This window comes from Balaenoptera borealis (assembly GCF_965194805.1).
Source record: "Balaenoptera borealis genome assembly, chromosome: 10".
Classification (NCBI taxonomy): Eukaryota; Metazoa; Chordata; class Mammalia; order Artiodactyla; family Balaenopteridae; genus Balaenoptera; species Balaenoptera borealis.
In genome coordinates, this window is record NC_138874.1 from 101,485,713 (window position 1) to 101,508,758 (window position 23,046).

The window sequence follows — 23,046 nt, forward strand, 5'->3', positions numbered from 1 at the left end:
TTTTTGATGATGGCCATTCTGACCGGTGTGAGATAATACCTCATTGTAGTTTTGATTTGCATTTCTCTAATGATTAGTGATGTTGAGCATCCTTTCATGTGTTTGTTGGCAATCAGTATATCTTCTTTGGAGAAATGTCTATTTAGGTCTTCTACCCATTTTTTAACTGGATTGTTTGTTTTTTCAATATTGAGCTCCATGAGCTGTTTGTATATTTTGGAGATTAATCCTTTGTCTGTTGTTTCATTTGCAAATATTTCCTCCCTTTCTGAGGGTTGTCTTTTTGTCTTGTTTATGGTTTCCTTTGCTGTGCAAAAGCTTTTAAGTCCCATTTGTTTATATTTGTTTTTATTTCCGTTACTCTAGGAGTTGGGTCAAAAAAGATCTTGCTGTGGTTTATGTCAAAGTGTCTTTTTCCTATGTTTTCCTCTAAGAGTTTTTTAGTGTCTGGTCTTACGTTTAAATCTTTAATCCATTTGGAGTTTGTTTTTGTGTATGGTGTTAGGGAGTGTTCTAATTTCATTCTTGTACATGTAGCTGTCCAGTTTTCCCAGCACCACTTATTGAAGAGGCTGTCTTTTCTCCATTGTATGTTCTTGCCTCCTTTATCGTAAATTAAGTGCCCATGTGTGCGTGGGTTTATCTCTGGGCATTCTATCTTCTACCATTGATCTATATTTCTGTTTTTGTGCCAGTACCATACTGTCTTGATTACTGTAGCTTTGTGGTATAGTTTGAAGTCAGGGAGCCTGATTCTTCCAACTCCATTTTTCTTTCTCAAGATTGCTTTGGCTTTTCGGGGTCTTTTGTGTTTCCATACAAATTGTGAAATTTTTTGTTCTAATTCTGTGAAGAATGCCATTGGTAGTTTGATAGGGATTGCATTGAATCTGTAGATTGCTTTGGGTAGTATAGCCATTTTCACAATATTGATTCTTCCAATCCAAGAATATGGTATATTTCTCCATCTGTTTATGTCATCTTTGATTTCTTTCACCAGTGTTTTATAGTTTTCTGAGTACAAGTCCTTTGTCTCCTTAGGTGGGTTTATTCCTAGGTATTTTGTTCTTTTTTGTTGCAATGGTAAATGGGAGTGTTTCCTTAATTTCTCTTTCAGATTTTTCATCATTAGTATATAGGAATGCAAGAGATTTCTGTGCATTGATTTTGTATCCTGCAACCTTACCAAATTCATTGATTAGTTCTAGTAGTTTTCTGGTGGCATCTTTAGGATTTTCTATGTATAGTATCATGTCATTGGCAAACAGTGACAGTTTTACTTACTCTTTTCCAATTTGTATTTCTTTTTCTTCTCTGATTGCTGTGGCTAGGACTTCCAAAACTATGTTGAATAAGAGTGGCGAGAGTACACATCCTTGTCTTGTTCCTGATCTTAGTGGAAATGCTTTCAGTTTTTCAGCATTGAGTATGATGCTTGCTGTGGGTTTGTCATATATAGCCTTTATTATGTTAAGGTAGGTTCCCTCTATGCCCATTTTCTGGAGAGTTTTTATCATAAATGGGTGTTGAATTTTGTGAAAAGCTTTTTCTGCATCTATTGAGATGATCATATGTTTTTTATTCCTTAATTTGTAAATGTGGTGTATCACATTGATTGATTTGCATATATTGAAGAATCCTTGCATCCCTGGGATAAATCCCACTTGATCATGGTGTATGATCCTTTTAATGTGCTGTTGGATTCTGTTTCCTAGTATTTTGTTCAGGATTTTTGCATCTATGTTTATCAGTGATATTAGTCTATAATTTTCATTTTTTGTGATATCTTTTTCTGGTTTTGGTATCAGGGTGATGGTGGCTTCGTAGAATGAATTTGGGAGTATTTCTCCCTCTGCAATTTTTGGGAAGAGTTTGAGAAGGATGGGTGTTAGCTCTTCTCTAAATATTTGATAGAATTCACTGTGAAGCCATCTGGTCCTGGACTTTTGTTTGTTGGAAGATATTTAATTACAGTTTCAATTTCATTACTTGTGATAGGTCTGTTTATATTTTCTAATTCTTCCTGGTTCAGTCTTGGAAAATTGTACCTTTCCAAGAATTTGTCCATTTCTTTGTGGTTGTCCATTTTATTGGCATATAGTTCTTTGTAGTAGTCTCTTATAATCCTTTGTATTTCTGCAGTGTCAGTTGTGATTTCTCCTTTTTCATTTCTAATTTAATTGATTTGCGTCCTCTCCCTTTTTTTCTTGATGAGTCTGGCTAAGGGTTTATCAATTTTGTTTATCTTCTCAAAGAACCAGCTTTTAATTTTATTGATCTTTGCTATTGTTTTCTTCGTTTCTATTTCATTTATCTCTGCTCTGATCTTTATGATTTCTTTCCTTCTACTGACTTTGGGTTTTCTTTGTTCTTTCTCTAGTTGTTTTAAGTGTAGGGTTAGATTGTTTATTTGAGATTTTTCTTGTTTCTTGAAGTGAGATTGAATTGCTTTAAACTTCCCTCTTAGAACTGCTTTTGCTGCATCCTGTAGGTTTTAGGTCGTCGTGTTTTCACTGTCATTTGTTTCTATGTATTTTTTTATTTCTTCTTTGATTTCTTCAGTTGTTTCTTGGTTATTTAGTAGTGCACTGTTTAACCGCCATGTATTTGTGTTTTTTACAGTTTTTTTCCTGTAGAAAATCAATTGGAAATTGATTTCCAATCTCATAGCATTGTGGTCAGAAAAGATGCTTGATACAGTTTCAATTTTCTTATATTTTCCGAGGCTTGATTTGTGACCCAAGATGTGATCTACCCTGGAGAATGTTCTGTGTGCACTTGAGAACAAAATGTATTCTGGCACTTTTGGGTGGAATGTTCTATAAATATCAATTAGATCTATCTGGTCTATTGTGTCATTTAAAGCTTGTGTTTCCTTATTTATTTTCTGTTTGGATATTCTGTCCATTGGTGTAAGTGGGGTGTTAAAGTCCCCTACTATTATTGTGTTACTGTTGATTTCTTCTTTCATGGTTGTTAGCATTTGCCTTATGTATTGGGGTGCTCCTACTATGTTGGGTGCATAAACATTTATAATTGTTATATCTTCTTCTTGGATTGATCCTTTGATCATTGTGTAGTGTCCCTCCTTATCTCTTGTAACAGTCTTTATTTTAAAGTCTGTTTTATTTGATACAAGTATTGCTACTCTAGCTTTCTTTTGATTTCCATTTGCATGGAATATCTTTTTCTATCCCTTCACTTTCAGTCTGTATGTGTCCCTAGGTCTGAAGTGGGTCTCTTGTAGACAGCATATATATGGGTCTTGTTTTTGTATCCATTCAGCCAGTCTGTGTCTTTTGGTTGGGGCATTTAATCCATTACATTCAAAGTTATTATCGATATGTATGTTCCTGTTACCATTTTCTTCATTGTTTTGGGTTTGTTTTTGTGGGTCTTTTTCTTCTCTTGTGTTTCCTGCTTAGAGAAGTTTCTTTAGTATTTGTTGTAAAGCTGGTTTGGTGGTGCTGAATTCTCTTAGCTTTTGCTTGTCTGAAAGGCTTTTGACTTCTCCATCAAATCTGAATGAGATCCTTGCTGGGTAGAGTAATCTTGGTTGTAGGTTTTTCTCTTTCATCACTTTAAGTATATCCTGCCACTCCCTTCTGGTCTGCAGAGTTTCTGCTGAAAAATCAGCTGATAACCTTATGGGGATTCCTTTGTATGTTACTTTTAGTTTTTCCCTTGCTGCTTTTAATATTTTTTTCTTGGAATTTAATTTTTGTTAATTTGATTAATATGTGCCTTGGTGTGTTTTTCCTAGGGTTTATCCTGTATGGGACTCTCTGTGCTTCCTGGACTTGGGTGACTATTTCCTTTCCCATGTTAGGGAAGTTTTCAACTATAATCTCTTCAAATATTTTCTCAGACCCTTTCTTTTTCTCCTCTTCTTCTGGGACCCCTATAATTCGAATGTTGGTGTGTTTAATGTTGTCCCAGAGGTCTCTGAAATTGTCTTCAATTCTTTTCATTCTTTTTTCTTTATTCTGCTCCTCAGCAGTTATTTCCACCATTTTGTCTTCCAGCTCACTTATTCGTTCTTCTGCCTCAGTTATTCTGTTATTGATTCCTTCTAGTGTATTTTTCATTTCAGTTATTGTGTTGTTCATCTCTGTTTGTTTGTTCTTTAGTTCTTCTAGATCTTTGTTAAACATTTCTTGTATTTTCTCAATCCGTGCCGCCATTCTATTTCCAAGATTCTGGATCATCTTTACTATCATTACTCTGAATTCTTTTTCAAGTAGATTGCTTATTTCCTCTTCATTTATTTGGTCTTGTAGGTTTTTACCTTGTTCTTTCATCTTGACACCTGACATGTTTTTTTGCCATCTCTCTTTTTTTTTTTTTTTTAATTGGTAGGGTTGTGTTCCTGTCTTACTGGTTGTTTGGCCTGAGGCTTCCAACACTGGAGTTTGTAGGCTGTTGGGTAGAGCTGGGTCTTGGTGCTGAGATGAGGAACTCTGTGAGACCTCACTCCAATGAATATTCCCTGGGGTCTGAGGTTCTCTGTTAGTCCAGTGGTTCGGATTTGAAGCTCCCACTGCAGGAGCTTTGGCCTGCCCCCGGGCTTGTGAACTAAGAGCCTGCAAGCCGCCTGAGGCGGAAAAAAAAAAAAAAAGCAATAACAAAGTAAAAAATAAAATTAGACTAGGAAACTAACAGATATTTTAGGAAGAATATAAAAATAAAAATATAGATGAATCAACAACTGGAAGGTACATCAGTACCACAGTAGTAAAAAAGAGGAGGAAGGAAAAGAAAAAAGAAAAACAAGGGGAGGGGAAGGCCTTGGCTGTGGAGGGCGGGGCCTAAGCAAGGGCGAGGTTTGGGCAGTGGCCTGGGCCAATGCTCAGGACTCACAGGGCTGGAAAAGGCCCTGGGGGCTGTGAGGGGTGGGGCTTAGGCTCAAGGAACAGAAGGCTCCCAGGCATGCCCCCCTCCCCTGGTCTCAGAGGGCAGGGGACCTCAGCTGGGAGCTCAGCAGGCTCCCGGTGCCCGAGTGGGCGGGGCAATCGCCCTCTGCTCCTCTCCCACTCCTCTGGTCTGGGGGGGCCCCTCCTGCCTGCCTCTCCTTATCTCCCTGGCCTCCCTCCTATGCCCCCAGGACCCACGTGGCTTGGATGGGGCTTTGGAGGGGGGATATGAGCCTGGGAGCTCAGCAGGCTCCCTGGCCCGAGTGGGCCAGGCGATTGCCCTCTGCTCTTCTCCCGCTTTTCCTGGAGAGTCCCTCCTGACTGCCTCTCCTTGTGTCCCTGGCCTCAGAGGCGCCAATCCTGTCTGGCCTCCACTTCTCCTCCCCCCTCAGTCCCCCTAACTTCTACCAGTTCACTTTGAGGTTCCTCCTGTTTCCTTGGGCATCAGAGTTCCCCCACCAGCGGCCGTCAGGCGCCCTAGTTGTGAGGAGATGCTAACTCCATGTCTTCCCACACCACCATCTTCACGATGAGTTTTCATGATGGTAGAGTAGGCAGCGGTCAGACAGCATTCTCTAACGGCTACTACTTACCTGGTCTTATCCAGTCAGGTGCCAGGTACATCTCCTTAACTACAACTAAAGAGTTCTTTTAGCTCAGAATTCAGAGAAAAGGCAGGTCTCTCTTCCCAGGTTGAGAAGGACCAAAGTTGTAGTGTAGGCATGACTATGCATAGGTCACATAAAGAACTATAAACTGGAAACAGGTATAGAGAAACCGTAATATGCAGTCATGAGGAGCTTCCAGGTGTCAATTACCAATTTCTCCCTGCCTGAGCCGTGGTGAAACCCATGGTCAGGAGCTCCCAGGGCCGAGCCCACTCTGGCTCCAACCAGAGCCTCCTCTTTCATCGTCACACTGATTCCATTTTGTCCTCTGATCCTCCCCTGTGTCCCTTCCTGGTCTGTGCTATTTGAATTACACCGTCAGCTACTCTACGACAGCGTTAATATCCTAATTACAGAGGAGTCTCCTTTTCACCAGCCACAATATCCGAAAGAATAATGCACAGATGTCATCCACTGTATTTCTGTTGCTCTAGCACTTTCTGACCTTTGTGCTTATTTGAGAAATCTTTGAAAATGCTGAAGGTATCATTCTCCCTCGGTGGAAATATTCTTTGGGAAAATTCCCACTAAAACTATATTTCCTCCCCTGCTATGGCAACCAGAGTTTATAAGGCCTGCTCTCTTTAGGTGAAGAACAACTTTCAGACTAAATGTCTCCCTCACATAGTAAACCATGGATTGTTTTCTGTGCCAAAGTATCTAACTCCAGTATCAGTCTATTGGCGAGAAAGAACTATGGTGCTGGGTCGATGTCTGCTGTTTACCTCCTTAAATTTCATGTCATGGGGGCTGTGGTGGTTTGGCTTCAGGTATAACACAGGCTTAGTCGTGGTCCTTCATTTCACTTATATGGACTTTCTCCTCCCCACCCACCCCTTTTTTTTTTTTTTTTTTTTGGTATGATAGAGGTCTATAGTTTGTGAACTCTGAAACCATATTTTACAAATCAATAAGTAAGACATGTGACCTGATTTGTACATGTATTTTACAGAAAGTTTCTAAAAATTAAAATTAAATCAGATTTAGTTATACATTGGGGAAAACAATCACCTTTTAAAAAGATAAGATTACGTAATATAGACACTGCCCCTAAGAGGATGGCAATATATGGAGAGTTTACCTATAACATATACAGAGTGATATGTATTATCAGCTGTTAGACTTACAACTTATTTTTGCAAAAAAGAATTCCTTCTCCAGGTTTGTGTCCATGAGAGAAGTAACCAAGAAGCTTCACTTTTTTAAATATAAAGATAATACAACCCTTAACCCCATAACCAGAAAGAACTAACATCTCCAAGCCACTTTTCTCCACTTTGGAAGGAGAATGAGTTAGCTTTTTTTTTTTTTCTCTCAAAGTTACTATTCTCAAAATGGTAGGCAGTGTGCAAATCCTAGAGTTTATTCTGCTTAAACTGTGAGCATTTTCCCTCCAGATTAACTGTGTGCTGTTGAAACCAAACCTGTAATTACTGTTATCTAATAGTTTTATAACATGCCATGCACTATTTGCAAGGAATTTTTTCTATCATTTTTTCATTGCTCATTCAGAAATACAATTCAATGATGAAAATGAGCTCTTTTCCCCTTGGTATGGGAAAAGAGACTGTGCAAGGGCAAAAATAGACTTTTTCCCCCTGATGTGTGTTCTGCCTACCCAGAGTTGAAGTAGCCAGGAACAGAGTATGATCATTCTCTGTGAATTTATTATATGAAAAGAATTTGATTTTTTTTTAATGGGTAGGAAAGCCTCAATTTCAGCTTATGTCCAGGACCTCATGGGGATTGTAAAAGTGGGAGAAAACCCTCTAAGGTCAGAGTGACTCAAACCATCAGAGAATTTTCATCTGTCCTTTCCAGGGTCAAGTCTAAATCTGTAACAGGAAGAATTCTGCACACAGCACAGGTAGGAAGCTAGGAGCCAGGGAGAGAAGGGAGCACATATCTTCCTGCAATTTGATATAGCCCCTGTTGTGCAAGCTGGAACACCAGAGAGAATAGGGTTGTTATTCTGTTTGGGCCATCGTGCTTCTGTGTAGATAAAGAAAACTTTGAGGAAAAGCTGAGCCAAAAGCAAGAAGGTAGACATTCCATAGGAGGAAACAACCAAGGGGGAAAGGACTGTTTACTTCTCAGGAAGTTATGAAATCTCGTATGTAAAACACAGTCATATTTTTGTTATTACTTGATTTAACACTCCAGGAAGTTAGCCCAAGCCAGCTGTGACTCTCAGACTGACCCACTCATTAAAATCCCCCTCCTCCCCCTTTGGATTCAGACCCCCTTTCACCATTACTGGTTGTCGCCTGGCCTGTTGTCCCTAACGCGATTCCATGTAATTCAGGAATGTGCCTGTGCAGTGCTCCCAAGAAGTTTCTTTTTAATAACATATTCCTACAAAAGTAAAAGTTCACTATAGAAATTTTGGAAAATTCTAAAAAGTACAAATTAAAAATACATGGCACGATAATTCTATCACCTGTACATTGTGCCACTGGTAACACATTAGTGATATAAAACTGTTACTTTTTAAGCATTCACACTAATCCTGAAGATACCAGGTGTGGAGGTGTCCAGACCCTGCCCTTGAGGGCAAAGGTCATATCTTGTCTGTTTCAGGGCCCTGCTAGTTGGCCCAGCGCCCAGCGTGCAGGAGCCACACTGTGTGTGCAGCATCCGCATGCCTGAGTTTTCAGAGGAAGATTCTAGGATGGGTCCAGGGAAGAAATGTGTTGGTACTTTTTCTCAGATAACAACTATCCAATATATTTCTCAATTATGACCTTTTTCTGGAATTGTCTAGAAATGTCAAAAATGTGGGCCTGAGGGTTGAAGAGAATGTAAGACTTTTCGAGGACTCTGCTCAGAAGATAAGTTTACTCAAAATTCTGTGGCATTTCTTTGGCACCTAGGGCAGGAAGATACCGGCTTGGGACAGTGGGCTCCCAGTGGGTGAGCTGAGCCCTGGGCTGCTTGAGAAGGGACGGGGGCGGGGGTGGATCTACTGAGGCTGGGGCCTCACCACCTACCTGCAGTATCTGATTCAATGTGGGTGAGGTTTGAAGAGGAGGAGGGGAGGGGCCGGGCTGGTTGGTATCCAGGCCCCCTAAGCCACCAGGGTCTGTACATGGACCATATGTCCCTGCATGGAGCAGCGCCCGTAAACAGATTACAGAACTGCCATTCGTTAATCCCCAAACAGTTTTCTGTCATTTAATTAGAAAATTCATCTTATTTTGCCTCCAGGCCTTGTAGCCTTATTGCATTTGCACATATTTCAAAATGTTTCAAGTACTGACCAGATAACATTAATGAATATATTAGATAGACAAACGCTTTTAAACAAAAAATAATAAACATACTTGTGTGTGTATATAGAAAAAAAAAAGTTAATTCCGTCTGGAGCCAAACAGGTAATTTTCCCTTCAGCGTTTTTTCAGTCAGCTAAGACAGGTTGGCCTAAGAGTGCAGTCAGCCTGTCTGCAGACTCCGGCTCGACTTGCATACCAGGGTCAGAGTTTTTTCAGAAACAGACAGCGAGATGATCTGATTGGCTCAGGTCCAGAGCGTGGTCACAAGGGCTTCTTTGATGAAGGGGTCCTTGGTAAGTCCTGTACCAAAAGCAGCCTGCCACCCTCTTTTCAAAGATATCCATTTAGAGTAATTCCCAGAAAGGGAAAAAAACAGTGAGAAAAAGAGAGAGGCAAGGGGAGCAGAGAGAGAGAGAGAGACAGAGAGAGAAGAAGGGAGAGAGAGGAATTACCGCAAGAATAATTATGCTCCCTGGCATAGAGAAAGGGGGAAAAGTTATTACAAGTAAACTGCTGGATGTTGAAGTGGCTGGTTGGCAATTCTGCAAGAACATAAGGAATGTGCAATTAAATTCATTAAAACATCATCATTATGCTTATCAGTCTTTTTCCGAAAGGGGTGTGGGGTGGAGCAGTATGTTAAGGCATGACTGCTTTTGCAGATAAAGATCCAGGACTACCCAGCTGCTTCTCTCAGCAAACAAAATCAGCGCTTCCGTTCCACGAGGCACTTACGGTTATACACATGCCGCAGTGGTGCGTGCGCTCCGGGAAAGACATCTGGGAGACTGGCTCCTCTCAGCCGGCAAGCTTCCTTGTGATAGGATCTCCATCAGACAAGCAAGTCTTGATTAAGCACCTGCTGTATGCCCAACACTGGTGTTCAAAGAAATTCAGAAATATTATACATGAAGTGAGCCCTGCCCTCCAAGCACCATTAACTTAGTTGGGGAGGTGAGACCTAAGTCATTCATTCACTATGCAAAAAAGATGTATTGAGAGGCAGCCCTGTGTGTGCACTCTGCTGGGTGCAGTGGGTACCAGGATGACCAAGGAGGACACGGCCCCCGCCCTCACCATCCAGCAGAGAGTCAATCCTTCAGGCCCAAGTTCAGTGACGCAGAATTGCTCCGTGACCAGTGCTGGGATGGGAAGGTCAAGGTTCAGTGGGAGCGCAGGTAGGAGTAACTACTCCACATACAACTTTCTCATTGTCCTCATTCAGTTTTAAGCTCCTTGAGGAGATCTTTTGTCTCTCTTTTACTGTCACTTTTTCTCTTTCTTTGCTGCTATTATTTTTTAATGGCATTTTTTAAAAATAAATTTATTTATTTTTATTTATTTTATTTTTGGCTGCGTTGGGTCTTGCTGCACGCAGGCTTTCTCTAGTTGCGGCGAGCGGGGGCTACTCTTTGTTGCAGTGCGCGGGCTTCTCACTACGGTGGCTTCTCTTGTTGCGGAGCACGGGCTCTAGGCGCTCGGGCATCAGTAGTGGTGGCACGCGGGCTCAGTAGTTGTGGCTCGCAGCCTCTAGAGTGCAGGTTCAGTAGTTGTGGCACAAGGGCTTAGTTGCTCTTCAGCATGTGGGATCTTCCCGGACCAGGTCTCGAACCCGTGTCCCCTGCATTGGCAGGCAGAATCTTAACCACTGTGCCACCAGGGAAGCCCCTTTAATGGCATTTTTAATATGAAAATGGTTTATGATGAAGATTAATCACATGCAGAAAAATATAAAAAGAAAATTTTAAATTATCCATAAGCTGAATACCCAGAGAGACCCACTCTGACATTTAGATGTGTTCTCTTCCAATTTTTTGTTTTTCTTTTTGTTTTTTATAAAATCGTATAAATAGAATTATTTTTTCACTTGACATAATGTGAGCATTTTCCATATCATTAAATATGCTTCAAACCATTGTTTAGAATATCTGCACAGTTTAATCTTTTACTGCTGGACATTTTGTTTGTTTATAGTTTTTCACCATTATACGTAATATTGCCCTGAGCATCTTTGTATGTAAGAATTGTCACTTATTTCATATCCCCACAGTTATTTTCAAATAGTGTTTATGCAATAACCACCTGTAAAATAAAGGAAAGATACATAAAACAGAGTATAACCATGGGACCCAAACTGGAGCTGAAGAAATCTGGAAAACAGTTTATTCACTGGGGATTAGCACAAACAGGAAGGGTCATAGAGAAGGTGGGACTTGAACTGGGGTGGTCTCATTTTTAAAGTCTTATAATACTGTGGATTGTCTCCAAATCCCCACGTTGTACTTTCTTCTGAGCATCTGTAAGGAGCACACCTTTTCCTCCACCAGCTCAGTCCTGGGAGACCCCATCACCATGTCTCCACTACATCCCTAGTTCGGTAATCCACAAACATTTCTCTGCTTCAGAATCACCTGGGGTGTGGGTTATAAAGACCGATTGCTGGACCCCATCCCAGACCTGCTAAATCAAAACCTGTGGAGTGGGGTCCGGGAATCTGCATTTTTTAAACGCACACCAAGGTAATTCTAGTGCAAGGGGTCAGTGACCCAACGAGGCAGGAGGAAGTGCTGGCTGCAGCTGTGATGCTGGTCACACAGTGGTCAAGAGGAAGGGCTCCTGGCAGAGGGGTGTGGGCTCAGCCCCTGGCCCTGCCATTCACCACCTTTGCTTCCCAAGCCTGTCTCCTCATCTGTATAAGAAAGATCATAGGGGCTTCCCTGGTGGCGCAGTGGTTGAGAATCTGCCTGCCAATGCAGGGGACACGGGTTCGAGCCCTGGTCCGGGAAGATCCCACATGCCGCGGAGCAACTAGGCCCGTGAGCCACAACTACTGAGCCTGCGCGTCTGGAGCCTGTGCTCCGCAACAAGAGAGGCCGTGATAGTGAGAGGCCCGCGCACTGCGATGAAGAGTGGCCCCCACTTGCCACAACTAGAGAAAGCCCTCGCACAGAAACGAAGACCCAACACAGCCATAAATAAATAAATTAATTAATTAAAAAAATTAAAAAAAAAAAAAAAAGATCATAGTAGGAAATCCCTCCAAGAGTAGTTGTGAGGATTAAGTGAAGTGCTTAAGACCCCAACCCAGAACCAGTTTCCAATGAACATTTTTGGTAGCATTATTTTTCATATGTATCGTTTCTCTTTAAAACCTGAGCAGCATGTAGGCCTCCTGGCTTAGCCTTAGTCTTGGCCGGAGCTGAGCTCACCAATGAGACCATGTCTGTATTAATAAGAGTGGCCTCAGAGATCAGTGACCCTCCTGTGCAAGGCTCCCGCAGAAGCGCTGGTGCCTACTCTACTTCCCTCAGCCTCCTGTCTACAACAGGGGAGCTGGGGCATCTGATTGGTAGAAATGCATCCCTGGTCGGGAGCCAAGTTAAGCTAAGGTGGGAGGGAAAGATAAGCCTAAGGAAATGCTGATGCGAAGAGGTGTGACTGGAGAAATACCAGTACCCCTCAGAACTGGGGGGAGCCAGCTTGATCTTTAATTCCTGGTTTGATCAAGGTAGTGTAAAAATGGACCCCAACAGTCTTTAGATGGAAAACTAGGTTTTAGGTTTCACATATTAGCTGTAGTTAAAGCCAAATGTTCATTCCACGCAAATTGTGTGGGTGGATCACTTTCCTCCCACTGTTGAAGTATCGTGTTTTTAGCTGCTAATAAACTTAATAAAATCCATTTCTTATTTCCCCTAGTGTATTAAGTCCGTTCACATGCACTGCTGAACCAACGCTTAGTGACACTGTGTTAGAAAGTATTTTTGTTGGAAACAGGCAACGGACGCAGTTCAACTGCAAAACACTTCTCAAAAAGGCTTCTTTTCTCCCGTCTCAAGCTTGCAAAGAGTCATTTGAATTCAGGGAATCCTCCCAGTCAACCATAACACCTACACAAAGTATGAAGGAATTTTGTTTCACTGGTTCAAGAAGCAGATTCAAAGGAACTGCATGCTTTTCTACACCCACGGAAGCCCCCACCTGTTCATTTCCCACCCCCAGACTCTCATTGCCACTAAGGGCCCCGTGTCTCCTCGCTGTCCCAACACGCCAAGGCTGCCCAGATCAGAAGAGTTAGGGTGCATTTCCAGGGTCTAGCCAACCACAGCTCTTCTCAGAGTGCTTGGTGATTGAACGTTGGTGCTGTAATCAAGCAAAACAAAAATGCGCTGCTGAGAAGTGAATTTGGAGAGCAGTGTGGGGAATACTGGAGTCTTCCAAGCCTGGGTTGAAAAGAACCAGAAATAAAGAAGGGGGATTGTGAAGCTATAGACATAGACAAGGAAAATATGCAGGAGTCCACGTGGAGACATGGAATCTAAGGAGGTAGAAATAGACGTTTGACAGTTTCAATCGTTCTGTTCTAAAATTTCAAAACACGGTGTCTAGATCACTACGATGCGTTATGTTTGTGGTGTGTTGATTATTGATATGTATGTGTTGGGGCAGGGACAGAGATGAAATTTTAAGAAAATCCAAAAAGTTGGAAACAATCCAGATGTTTGTCAATCCATGACATCAAGTTCCCATTTGATTTAAGAATGCAAAAATAGGACAGAACGCCCTTCCTTGTCTGTCCTGCTCTGTTTTGGTGACAGGTGAACCCATTTTACCTGTGAGCATTAATTTTTCTTTCTTACTTTTAAGGTTAAAAAAAAGATAAAGCCAACCTGTACTCAGGCTTTTGCATACCAGGACTGTTAAGTCTTGAGGAATTTGCTGCTTTTTTACAAAGTGATTGTGAGATCTTTGCTCTTCTGTAAGGTGAAAACTAGAAAATTACAATGCCATGCCCATGTTTGCTGAAGTGATCACCCCTCGATTGTGTGGGGCTTATCTCCTGGTATAATCAGCATGGCCCTCTTAAATAGAGCTGTCTTAAAAACCCAGATCTACCGGTAAGATTTGTTTTAATTTCGGTCTAACAGCTTTAGGATTACCCCTCAAGACTATATCGTCAGGCTTTTGTACAAACAAGGAGCTTACACAAAACTCCCATTATAATGGTGGCTTGAGGGCAAGGGAAAGCCTTGTTTGGTTGATTGAGTTATGATTGTATAGGGAACAAATAAAGGCTTTCTTTCCTTAAACATAACGGTTATGTCTTACTCTCACTAATAATGCCACATATTCTTTGGAAAAATATTTACACAGCCTGACATTATTCTTAATGTCAATGCAGTGTGTTACCTCTAGGTTGAAATCCAGTTTTAATCCTATAAGCTAGAAAAATAAGTTCAATTCTGCACAATTGAGTTTTGAAACTGTTGATTCTGTTGCTGTATTTATTACCATTGATGGTTGGTCTCTCCCTCCTCCTTCCCCCTTTTTCTCCTCCCACTCCCCCTCTCTCTTCCCCTCCTCCCCCCTCCTCCTCTTCCTTCTTTTCTCTCTCTTTCTTTCACTCCGTATGTATATATGAATTAAATTGATTAGCTGTATATGTGTATATAGCTCTCTACATGTGTGTATCTATACACGTGTAACAATTTCGTTCATGCTGCGAGAAACTATCTTACTTCCTTCTCTGGGAATCTACTCTGTGATCTCAATAAACTCTTTTACAATAAACTGATTTACTGCAGACCTGGAGAGTATTTATGCTTTCTCCTGCCTTCCTCCCCAAAGAAGTTAAATGGCTTTTCTTTGACAGTTGTTACACTAGGTACATTACAGTTGTACTTACCATATTTTATGTAAAGTCTCTCATAAATAAAATGGATTGGAAAGTTTGGATGCTGGGTGGGTTATGTGATTTCAGCTGAGGCGTAGCCAACCACTGGTAGTATGGATGCTGCGGGGCTCATTTCTGATGGCTTTAAGGGCTGCAGGCACATTCTCTGTAGCTGCACTCACAGGGGCGCGAGAGCCGAGTGTGCCGCGGCCAGTGATCCAGACGCAGCCCTCCAGCTGCAAGGTGTGATGGCGGAGGCCAAAACAGAACAAAAAAGTGAAATCAGAGGTGAAGTTAGACAAAACTAGGCTGAGAGCTTTTTTTTTTCTTTTTTTCTCAGAAATGGAAACCAGATAGTGATCCAGAAACAGGAAGACAGAGAGATTCCTACGAATTGGAATAGGAGCCATAGTGAAGGCTCTTAAAAGTGAATTTGCAATGACTTTGGCCCTGGATCAGGCACTGAGTGCTATTTGTCTTCTCTAAATCCATCTTTAAACATAGTTCTGAGAGTATATTTGGGCAGGAGATTTGAATTGGGATATTATAATTTCAACAGGACTAATTTTAATCAGTTAATTTGGCATTTTGGAAGCACTTGAGGTCATTGTAATTATGCAAAGGATACACAGTCATTAGTGCTCAATATACCAATTTCTTATTAATATCGACCTGGAATCGAGTTGATGAATATGAGGCCATCATTGCCAGAAAATGAACATTTTCACTTGAAAATGTGGCTTCTTTTCGCTCTCGGCTGCTCCCAGAATTGGTGTGAGTGCTGGGCCTGGACAGCAGGGCCCTTTAGCTTTCAGAACCACGTCTCACACACGTGGAATGGATCAAGACATCTTTTTATCTTATTTATTTATTTATTTTGGCTGCGTTGGGTCTTTGTTGAGGCGAGCGGGGGCTACTCTTCGTTGTGGTGCGTGGGCGTCTCATTGCCTTGGCTTCTCTTTGTTGCGGAGCACAGGCTCTAGGCGCTCGGGCTGCAGTAGTCGTGGCGCACGGGCTTAGTTGCTCCGCGGCATATGGGATCTTCCCGGACCGGGAATCGAACCCGTGTCCCCTGCATTGGTAGGCGGATTCTTAACCACTGCGCCACCAGGGAAGTTCCAAGACATTTAAATACCACTGATCGAGCTTATCACAGCTAAATGATCTGGCGGAATGATCTAGTTTAAAAAATGAAGAGTCACAGCTGGAGGGCGTTTTGCATAGCCTGCGACCCTCGAGCACCTCAAACTCGGACCCGGACAGCACCTGCCACTTGGCACCAGACTCAAAAACCCATTGGTGGTGCCACTTTGGTTAGTAGAGAGTGAATGACTGGGCATGTGACCTCTCAGTAGACTTTAAATGTTCCACTGGTCTTTGTTCCAAGTCTCACGTCCAAGCATAATTTTACACGCCCCACCTGCACCAAGGTGATGAGGTTGAATTGAGTTCTTGCTTCTTTTCCTGCCTGTTTGTACTAAGAGCATGTTGCCCTGCTTTGTAGCTTCAGGAAGTGAATTTAATAGTCTGGTGGCAGGTAGGACGCTGCTTCACTGAGTTATGGAACTTCAGAGCCCTGTGTTTGGGAGTTCCGTGCCTTACATTGACATAAGTTGTCTTTGTTTAGAGCCTATTTTATGCTCAAACCCCATCTCAATTTAGATCTCAGGCGTTGTTTCATGAAAATATGCCACAAGGTCATTGCATTTCTGCCTTTGACCTCCAGCCGCATGCTTTTGTTACGTGCTGCCATATGACGCCAAGAACATGTAATGAACCGGGCGCCAGTCAGACACCTGTGCAGTGGCCTTTACAACCCTCTCAATGGTTTATTCATCTGACTCATGCCGTAGCACCCTTTCTGGGAAACAGCATGCCAAGAACCTATATGGCTCCGAGGAGAGAAAAAGGGAAAGATGGAAGGAAAGGGTTTTAGAAGCTGCAGTTATGCCTGCCAATGGCAGTGTCTGCGGCATCCCTGAGAGTTGTTTAAACGTTCCCAGTAGACTGAGGCCCAACCTGCAGCATTGGCGATACACATGGCACCCTCAGGAATTCTTAGTTAAGGTTAGGGATTTTTTCCTCTTCTGTGCCAGAGATTCTTGGATGCAGTTTGCGTGCATGCTATCAGTCCCCAGCCACGTAATCCCAGCCAGAGCCTGTAGTACTTGATTTGTCGGCCATCGTAGCCAGCTGCAGGCAATTCTTGATTGTCTGTGGGAATGGAGAAGACTTGGGGCATGGTTAATCCAAAACAGTGAATAATGCAAAAGAATCATATTTTGAGAATTATCTTTAGTTGGTTTTGTTTTTATAAAACTGTGTTACCTTCCTAGCTCTACTTTGCTTAAGCTAAACTTGGTGTTTAAAATGTTATATTCTAAGTTTTTATATTATATGGAGTAATGTATTAGAAAAAATTAGAAAATTATAGGAGACTTAAAATCACACCATTAATAACCTTTTGCCGAATATATGTCTTGGCATTTTTCTCTTGCTACGAACACATATAGATACAATTTTTTAATTAAGTTGAACTTTCTTCACTTTACTAAATATTGTGATCGTTGTTCCGTATCAGTTATTCATCTGTGTCATCATTTTTATGGGCTGTATGGTACTTGGTGTTATGAATGTGTCGCAATTTGTTTATACACATGCCTATTGATGAACATTTGCATTTCAAAATTACAGTTACTAACAGCATTACAGTATCCACTCCTGTACATCCATAGACCAGCACACACATGTTCTAATGCATCCTTAGAGTTCATGACTAAGGGTGCATTGCCGGGTCATTTTCAATTTTCAAAATGATGCCAAACTGCAGTCCAGAAAAGCTGCGCAAATACACATTCCTACAGCAACAATTACCCCGAGTCCTTGCTGGGTGTTATAATTCCCTTTCATGGTCACTCACCTGATAAGTGGGGGAATGGCATCACATTGTTTTACCAGTTTCTTTATTTACTAGTTAAGGTTGAACATATTAAAATATTTGCCACTTCTGTTTCTTCTTTTGTAAATTACATGTTCATCTCGTTAACCCATTTCTTCTATTATAATATTTGTGCTTTTAAACATTACATCTGTTTATTTTTAATTTATTGAAAAATATTAATTGAACACCTGTTATGTGCTAAGCACTGCTTGGTGCTAGGGAAACAATGGTGAGAAGAAAGACACAGTTCCTGCCCTCAGGGTAGTGGGGGAAACAGACATTAATGAAATAATCACACAAACATGAGAGTGTAATTGTCATGAATGCCATGAGGGAGAGAATCACAGTGCAGTAAGACTGTCTTAGCAAGTGATTCTCAAGTGTCAGCAGGCATCAGAATCACCTGGTGGGCTTGCTAAAACAGATTGCTGGGCTCTAACCCCAGAGCTTATGATTTAATAGGTCTGAGCCTGAGAATTTGCATTTCTAGTGAGGCCCCAGGAGGTGGTAATGATGCAGGTCCAGAGACCACAGGTGGAGAATCTCTGGTCCAGAGATTTCACTCAACAGGCAGCTTTCCTGAAGAAGTGATCCTTGAGATGTGAAGACGTTACCTAGATGCTCCTGGCATAGACAGAGCTTGTGCAAGAGCCCCGTGGTGGGAGGGAGTATACAGAGAGCAAAAGCTGGTTAGGCCAGTGTATCTAGAGAGCAAGAGAAGGAAGAGAGTGGTATGAGATTAGGTTGAACTGGTAGCCGGGGCCACACCCTATGGATGCAGTTGGACAAGTTAAGGAATGTTCAGGAATTTTGACAAGGTTAAGCATAAAAGGAAACCTTAGGCAATAAAGGTGTTTTGTAGAAACAAAAAGTGAAGTTAAAAACTGACTCTAAGCAATGCACCAAGTGTGTAAACTATATATAAATAATGAAAAGCTAGTACTTTTAAAGATAAACAGTATTATTAAGAGTTACTTGAGGGCTTCCCTGGTGGCGCAGTGGTTGAGAATCCGCCTGCCAATGCAGGGGACACGGGTTCGAGCCCTGGTCTGGGAAGATCCCAGGTGCTGCGGAGCAAATGCGCGTCTGGAGCCTGTGCTCCGCAACAAGAGAGGCCGCGATAGTGAGAGGCCCGCGCACCGCGATGAAGAGTGGCCCCCACTTGCTGCAACTGGAGAAAGCCCCAGCACAGAAACGAAGGCCCAGCACAGCCATAAATAAATTAATAAATAAAATTTAAAAAAAAAAAAAAAGAGTTACTTGAAATTTATGTTTATAAACCTTACTAAATTCCGTTACCAGCCGGTTTATAAGCTTAGATTCAAATATAACTTTAGACTTAATAGTTAGAAAGAGCCTGTTTCTGTAAGCACTTGGTATCAGATTCTTACCTGCTGATAGCTCCCGGCAACTTCACCACAAGTGGGAAATGTTGTATTCAAATCAATAGTCAATGGGAAAATCAGGACTCAAATTCCCATTGGAAAGAAGAAAGTGTTAGCACCCTTCAAAGAGGAGAGAAAAGGACTTGCTTCAGATTTACAAAAAGTGCTCAAAGCATCCTGTAGCCCATAGGACTAAAACCTCTCATTTGATTCCTGTCATAAGAGAGGAAGTGGTGGCTTTTAGCCAGGATGCTAGAAAATGTGTCCTATGTGTTTCATCAACCAATCTTTTCCTTAGATAGCTGGAGGAAAAGGAAAGTTAAGGTAGCAAAGGATTCTAAGTGGTTATAATTGTTTTAAGAAGTTGTGAGACTGGTTTAATGGCAAGTAGATTGGATGAGATGGAAGCCGAGAATTTTTTTCTTTGAAGCCATAAAGGGAGAAAGAAATCAGGACAAGATCCACACCTGTTACGGTTTAGTGAGAAAGGTGTAGCAATATTGCATTCAGGTGTTTGTCCTTTCGATCTTGCTCCATATATATTATAGCCTTCAAAACAGAATTTGAAAGCTACTAATTTCTTAGCCATTTGAGTTTTTATTCTTTAAAAGGGAAATGCTTTCCATCAGCTTCCCAATCTGTGCTTTAAACATGACTTTTCAAACAATGTTGTAACAATAATCAGTAATAGTAGCTAACATTTATTGACTGCTTACTATGTACCAGGTACTGCACTAAGCTCTTTGTATGTGATATTTTAATTCTCACAACAACCTTTGGGTTAAGTACTTTTATCATGTCCTGTTACAGGTGGTAAAAACTAAGGCCCAAAGTCATACAATTAGTAAGTTGGGATTTAGGGATTCGAATCCAGATGGTCTGGGCACAGAGTCCATACTCTTAACCATTTGGCTATTCTGCCTCCCCAAGTCCTGTCTTTATTTGAGGACGGCAAACCCTAACTGCACACTTAATTCCTAAGAGAAAATAAGTACCTATTCAGTGCTGAGTACGAAGTAAAAGCTGTCAGATTAAAAGCACAATAGAGAAACTATTCTAATGTGTTGTCCTAGTCCTGAAAATAGGGAGGCATAAACTATAAGTGTGGAGTATGCTGGAACAATGGGAGTGAACACCTGCAAACGTTAAATACATTTGTTTAAGGGTATTCACTAAGGGGGCCTGCCTACCTGCCTGCCTTTCTTCCTTCCTTCTTTTTTTTCTGTTTCTCTATATTCTCCTAATTTTCTTAGTTACAATGAAAAACTAATAATTAAAATAACTTTCTGAAGATCAGTGGGACACTTAACCAACTTGTTTTAAACCCTAACTCCATACAAGACATGGTGAGATAGTGTAAAGCCCAGAACATTCTGGGCACTCAGGCCTTTCCTAGGACCAGTCTTGTCATCAGGCATCTTGGCGGGGGGGGGGGGGGGGGGGGGTGTGACTTGAGGACGTCTAGGTGACTCTTGTTTCTCTTCTTACTGAATCCAGCAAAACAGTAGTGCATAGGGCAGCTGTAGCATGTCAGGTAGAATGAGGATGCAGTATCTTTTGGGCGTGCTGCTCTCCCCCAGAAGCCCAGATAAAGTGCATAGCTGTGCTTTGTGCCATGAGCCATGAGGCATTTGTGTCACAAGAGTGTGACACTATATCACTTCCCCCCTTGCATCCTGATACCTTTCCTGGGACTTCTGTGCCCCAGTCTCCTCCTCCACACGATACTCATATGATAGGTGACCTCCAGGACAAGCCAGGCCTTCCTCAGTCCCTCTCTGTCCCAACCCCACGTCTTCCACATCCTATTTTGACCTGCAGTGGCTTGCAGCTCCTTGCAGATATTTGAAAAGAGAATGAAGTGATTTACATAATTAAAACAAATTGCTTGACGAGTGTGAGACTCCATTGTTGTGCTATAATGGAATGATTTAGATGCTTTGTGAGACGCAGGGCTGGGGGGAAGCTGCTCTCCCACCCTGGGAATGTAATTGCAGCTCCACAAAGCTCTTTCTGGAGAGACTTAGGGTGATTAGAGCAGGACATGGCAGTTGTCTCTGGGAGAAAGCATAAGACCAAAATAGAAGACTCTTAACTTCTCAAGTCTGCCTTCTCAACTTTAAGCATATGATGAAACGCCTGGAGCCACTGCTGAAGCCAGAGGGGGCATTCGGTATTCCCCCGCTGCCCGGCTACCAGCTTACCATTACAGTGGGGGATTTTTTTCTTTTTTTGCTTGTTTCCACCCTCTACCTCTGTCTCTTCTGGTTCTCTGGTACCACAGAGAAAGCGTCTTTAAAATCATATTAGGATTTCAGATTAAAGGAGACCAAATGGACGTGAAAACTAGACAGCTAAATGCAGTCTGTGATCCTTGACTCAATTCAGGAACAGGGGTGGGGTTGAGGGTAGGGGAGTCTGTAAAGGACATTATTAGGACAAGTGGCAGACTTGGCATGCAGACTGTGGATTTGATGTTAGTATTATATCATTGTTAAACTTCCTGATTTTGGTAAATGTATTATGGTAATAATGTAAAGGGATACGATGTCTGCAACTGACTCTCAGGTGGTTGGTTCCCAATGAAATATGCGTTTATGCAGAGAGAGAATGCTAACGCTTATGGGGCAGAATAATAACAATCAGTAAATCCAGGTAAAGGATACAGGGGCTCATTTTATTATTCTTGCAACTTTCCTGTTAAGTTGGGAATTATTTCAACAAAAAAAGTTAAGAAAACCCAATCACATTAGGAAGTAATTCTGGCCTTGTAGGACTGACAATTACTCATTTCTTAAAAGAAAAACTGGGAGGAATAGAAAAGAAAGATAACATGCATGGTCCAAATAATTTCTGTGTGAAGTAGGGAGAGCTGAAATTTGCAATTAATTATATCCACAAGTTAGATGAAAATCCAGATCACCACCGCAGCTCTGCTGACTTTAGAACACAGACCACAGGCCTCGCCTGTGCCCCACGCAGGGTGCAGCCAGCTTGGGGAGCCTCATTATAAGGTTATCACTAACCAGGAAACGAGCGCTTCATGTGCGTGGAAGGACCTGGTGTCAGGGAGGCTGTGTCATTTAATTTGCAAGGTCTGTTTGTCTCCCATTCTCATAAGGAAGAAAATCAATTGACTTGGAGTCCAAGTTCATTTGGAATGTTAGATGAAACCATGGAATTTCCCTGCCTTCGAGTCTTTAGCAAGTTAGACTTGCAAACAACAGCCTTCTACTTTATACCCAGATGTACCCCTACCCCAATGCATGAGCTGGAGGTCCTGGGCAAGGTAGAGCGGTGGTGAGGTGCTTATTCTTGCAACTTTCCTGTTAAGTTGGGAATTATTTCAACATAAGAAGAAAACCCAATCACATTAGGAAGTAATCAGGAGGCACCTGAGGTGCCTCCAGGTGTCTCACTTGGGTTCTGCTGTAGGTGTGGTGTTGAGCAGGAGGGCCAAAGTGGTATTCACAGGGGCTTTTCTTGCCTAGTGACATTGGCACCAATCTCTACATCCCGTAGCTCTGCATGGCATTTGGAAAGGTATATGGCGAGATCCAGGTGGCTCACCCCTCGTTTACCTTCCTGTTGGAACATGACAAAGCTTAGGGCATAACCTGAGAGAGCAAGTAGGAACCTGGGAAAGGATCCAGTTCAGAGGTGGCAGACTCAGATGCTCATGGGGACTGGGTAGGTACCACAGCTGAGTGAAACGAGCCAGGGGGTGATGGGGAAACCTGGAAAGTGAGTGCCCTATTGAAAAGGCTTCTCAGAATCCATTCCACTGCTGTCATGGGGGAGTGTGGGCCTGCTGAGGTCAACCCTTCTGACTTTTCCAGAATGCCAGAATTCTAGATTACAAATTTCCCTGTTTGTAAATATTGGCAAGAAATTGTTTTTAAAAATTAAAAACTGAACAACCAAACCAACACATCTGGCACGTGGGATCTGGCTATGGGCTGCCAGTTGGCTTATATTACGTGTTGGACAATTATATTCCACAAACGATTATTGGAATCTGACACGGTGCTGGCACCCAGAGAGGGCAAGTGATGGGCCTACAGTCACATCGCCAGTTAGTGGCAGAGGTGAGTACTGCATCAGAGTGTTCAAGTTGTAGAGTGAGTGTTCTGGTTTGGCATGAAAAAGAAAATTTGGCTAAAAGATGCAGCCTCATGAACAGGAGTAATTAA

At 42.1% G+C, this 23,046-nt stretch overlaps 1 protein-coding gene across 9 annotated transcripts in view; it reads left to right on the forward strand.

Moving 5' to 3' along the window:
* VTI1A (vesicle transport through interaction with t-SNAREs 1A) overlaps nucleotides 1-23,046 on the forward strand; it is a 424,543-nt gene that overhangs the window by 293,655 nt on the left and 107,842 nt on the right. The window contains exon 9 of one of the 9 annotated variants that reach the window (XM_082408505.1): nucleotides 12,553-14,437. The exons of the other annotated variants lie outside the window; for them this stretch is intronic. The gene's annotated coding sequence lies outside the window, so the exon portion shown is untranslated. Of the gene's footprint in view, nucleotides 1-12,552; nucleotides 14,438-23,046 lie in introns of those variants that run through there. 9 annotated transcript variants of the gene reach the window in all.